General features: G+C 47.6%; 1 long non-coding RNA gene across 1 annotated transcript; it reads right to left on the bottom strand.

The window, feature by feature from the left end:
• Positions 1-787: 787 nt before the first annotated feature.
• LOC145719516 (uncharacterized) lies at positions 788-3,617 on the bottom strand. Its single transcript, XR_014142428.1, has 2 exons — positions 2,739-3,617; positions 788-1,116 (listed from the first exon to the last, which is right to left on the bottom strand). It is a non-coding gene; the product is annotated as an uncharacterized LOC145719516 (long non-coding RNA).
• Positions 3,618-4,052: the final 435 nt, after the last annotated feature.

Here is a 4,052-nt window from a genome sequence, read left to right on the forward strand (position 1 = left end):
ACATTAGCATCATCATCTCCATGGGGCAAGTGCCTTCCCAGATCCGGTGCCTCACGTCTCACAGCTGTGAAAGGCAACACTGGTGACAACCACAGGTCCCTCCTGTTTCAGGCCTGTGCTAAGCCCTGCCCTTTGCACACATCATCTCTCGGGCTCCAGATGGCAGGAGGACCTCAAAAAGTGTGGGGAGAGCTCCGGGCCCCTGGGGAGGCTGAGGGATTCTTGGGCCCTGGGGAAGGGTGAGTGATTGGGGGGCCCTACGGAGGGCTGGGGAATGGAGCTCCTGGGCTCCATGGAAGGAATGGGGGATTGGGCACCCCGGAAAGGGCTGGAGGAGTCTTGCAGGATTCCTGGGTCCCCACAGGGCAGATCCCTCCCACACCTACGCTGGTGCAGGCTGGGACCTGGAAGCAGCAGCATACAGAGGCAGCAGGTCCATGGCATGCTGGATGGAGCGGTGAGGAATGGTCTGGCAGGCAAGCGGAATCACCAGGCTGGGCTGCCCTCGGCGCCTTCCGCCTTCCCCAGCCACCTCACTAGCTCTGGCCCTGACCTCACCCTCCAGCAGGGCATGGGCAAGCCAGGCAGAGGTGGACACCTGGGGCCAAGGAAGGGTCCCTCCCCAGACCTCTGTGTGCTGGTTGAATAGACAAAAGGAGTCACCCAGGGCCCCTGGAACCAGGGGGGAGAATCTGGCCCCAGAGTCCTCTCCAATGGGGCTTGGGGAGAATCATGGAGGGACAGCATTTAGCACTGGTTCATTCACAGAATCGAAGCACAACACAAGTCCCCTTGGATGCTCATGTCCGTTTATTACCCCAGCCACATCCTGGGCTCTCACTCGGGGACTTGGAAGCAGGAGAGTAACGGATAGTAATTTAAAAGAACAAAAATGCTGGAATGTGAGCACTCCTGATGCTCTTAAAATCAATGTCCAACACTCCCCTCCTCACCCTCCCCATAGTGAGGAAACTGAGGCAGCCAGGGATTTGGCGAAGAAGACACAGTGGTTTCTGAGGGTTTTGCTGATTATATCTGACCAAACTCCTTTTTCCGAAGGTCACTTCTTTTAATCTCGCCAGTGACGGTTTGGGGCAGTTCTGAGACAAATTCCACCTGGTCAAGGATAACGCAAACCCATCCCAACTTAGTCCTGCTGTCATTTCTTACCAATGCCCCAGGCTCCTCCTCTGCCCCTGCACAGTCCCCCAGACGGGCTGGCACCATGTGGTGGCCCCAGTAGGCTCCACCAAGGCATGTCAGGGTGTCCCCTGACCCAGGAAGTTGGATGCAGCCCTGTGACGTGCTCTGACCAGTGAGATGTGAGTGGGAGTGAGGCGTGCCACCTCGAACAGAACACTTGGGACCACTGGGTCTGGCATCCACTCTGTCCATCTCTTCTAGCACCTGGCAATTACCTATGGTGGGTGCTCCTTTATCCTGGTCCCAGGAAGACCATGCGGACATGTGGCAGGAGCAAGAAAGATACTTCCCTAGTAGGAGCCACTAAGACGAGGGGCTACTAATTCCTCACAGTAACATCAGCCCATCCTAACTGGCATGCATCCTCCAGTCTACTCTCTAGGAGGCAGCAGAGCCTTACATGTGAAGGACGAACTCCATTTTCAGATACACTGGGTTTGAGTTCAGCTCTGCCCTTTTCTTCACTCCAACCTCAGGCAATTTACTGTGAGTCTCTGAGCCTCTCCTGTTTCCATTCTGTCAAATGGATGGTTATACCATCTCAGGTTTGGGGGGATTAAATGAAATAATACATGTAGAGCTTTGAGTCCAGCACCCGGCACACATGTTCAATAAATATTAGCTATCTACCTTTGGGTAAACACTCAGAAAGCACAGCAATGTATTATTACAAAAGAAAGACACGTTAAATTTTTGACCCATGTATCCTTGCAAACGTGGTTTTTCAACAAGTCAGATAACATGTATATTTATTCACAGTCTTTTTTCTCTTAATAATATATTTTTGTGATGTTTTTTATGTTACAAATAAGAGATCTGCATCATCTTTTTAAATTATAGGACAGCATTAATTACCACGAATAATTTAATCATTTCTCTATTGTTGGACATTTTCATAGTTCGCACATGGCACTGAAAACAAGGTAGAAAAAAAATCTCTCAGAATGTATTTTATGCTACAATAAATATTATTTTGTTAACTTTTTTTTTAATTAATTAATTTATTTATATATTTGACAGAGAGAGAGACAGCTAGAGAGGGAACACAAGCAGGGGGAGTGGGAGAGGGAGAAGCAGGCTTCCCGCCAAGCAGGGAGCCCGATGCGGGGCTATTTTGTTAACTTTTGTTTGTTATGTATTTATGTATGTATTGGGCTTCAATTTAGAATATATTTCTTACTACAAATAATGTTTTTTAAAAGTGTGGCAGTTGTTGACTTGAATGTCTTTTTCAAATTGTGAAAGATTTCAAATAACCTTCTTGGATATTTCTAGGCTCTTGGCTGATTTTTTTCTGCAGGTTTTTTGTCAGCCTTTTTGTTTTCTGACACAGGATAGAGGTTTCCATGATTAAGATGGATCTCCCCTAAACCCCTAAGTTGAATGCTTCTTCAGTAGAGAAAAATGCTCATTCCATGGGCTACATAAGCTCCACCCCAGCCACCCCAGGAGATTTGGGGCAGCAGAGCCTAGGGCCCACTGGAGGGGACCAGACCCCATCCCTCTGCCCTCACTCACCTTCCTGGGGTACTTACACGGGGCTGGCACTGACTTCACATGCTGCTGCAGCTCCTTGGTGAGCTGGTCCCGGTCATGGGAGAGGAATTCCGGGGTCAGGACAATAAATGCCTTCACCACCTGCAGCGCAGAACCAGAGTGGAGGCTCAGGGGGAGTGGCAACCAAGTGTATAGTCTAAAAAGTAAATGTGTATTAAGTAAATGGAAAAACAAGTTGACAGTTGAGCCTCTGGAAAAGAACAGGACCAGTGTCCATACTTCCAATTTCTACTCTCTGCCTTGGAAAATTACTTCACCTCTCTCAGCCTCCATGTCCTTCTCTGATGTGGGGACAGCATGGCTTCATTCCTCAGGGCATGGCTCTCAAGATTCATCGAGATCATTCATATAAACCACGAAGCTCGTTTAAACTGATTTTTATTCCTATCATTATCATCACCATTTTCCCTATTATTATAGGTAGAGTTCTGTGGGCATTAAATCAATGGTGGTGATTAACTACATTCCTATTATTCATGTCGCTTCTACAGGGCACAGGGCCTTGTCCTGAGTAGGTGCTCAGCACACAGTGAATCAATGAATGCTTGCTCTGGAGCCAGACTGCTCAGATTCCCATTCTGGCTCCACCACTTAACAGCTTTGTGATCAGGCAACTTATTTAATCTCCTTATGCTTGTTTCTTTCTCTGTAAAAAAAAGGGTCTCAGTGTCCTTCATTAATGAGGGAAAATGAGCCTGCAGGTAGGAAGAGCTCAGTAACTTGCAGCCCTAGCTGCAAGCCACATTCACAAGCCCCATGTTCTGCCACACATGGTTGAGGCCACACTGCTCTCTGGTGGCCACACAGGGTAAATGCACATGCACACCCCAGGCCCTCCCTCCACCCTTTCTGGCCTGTGAAGTCTCTATGGACAGATCCCTTGCGAATTTGAACTCTCTTCCCTTGTAGGTTAAGGACCTTTGTTCCCTTGTTGCTTTCAGGATTCTTTCCTTCTCTGGGTAGTTCATGAATTTGACTATGATATGCCTTGGCAATGGTCGGCTTTTGTTGAATTGAATGGTAGTTCTCTGTGCTTCTTGGATTTTGATGTCTGTGTCCTTCCCCAGATTAGGGAATTATTTAGCTGTAATTTGTTCGAATAAACCTTCTGCCCCTGCATCTCTCTCTTCGTCTTCTGGGATTTCTATGACGATATGAATGTTATTACATTTTAATAAGTCACTGAGCTCCCTAAGTCTACCTTCATAGTCCATTACCTTTCTCCCCCTCTTCTTTTCAGCTTCATTATTTTCCATAATTTATCTTCTATATCACTGATTTGCTCCTGTGCT

This window comes from Leptonychotes weddellii, unplaced genomic scaffold, assembly GCF_054177405.1.
Source record: "Leptonychotes weddellii isolate Sample4059 unplaced genomic scaffold, ASM5417740v2 HiC_scaffold_4985, whole genome shotgun sequence".
In the NCBI taxonomy this organism is placed as follows: Eukaryota; Metazoa; Chordata; class Mammalia; order Carnivora; family Phocidae; genus Leptonychotes; species Leptonychotes weddellii.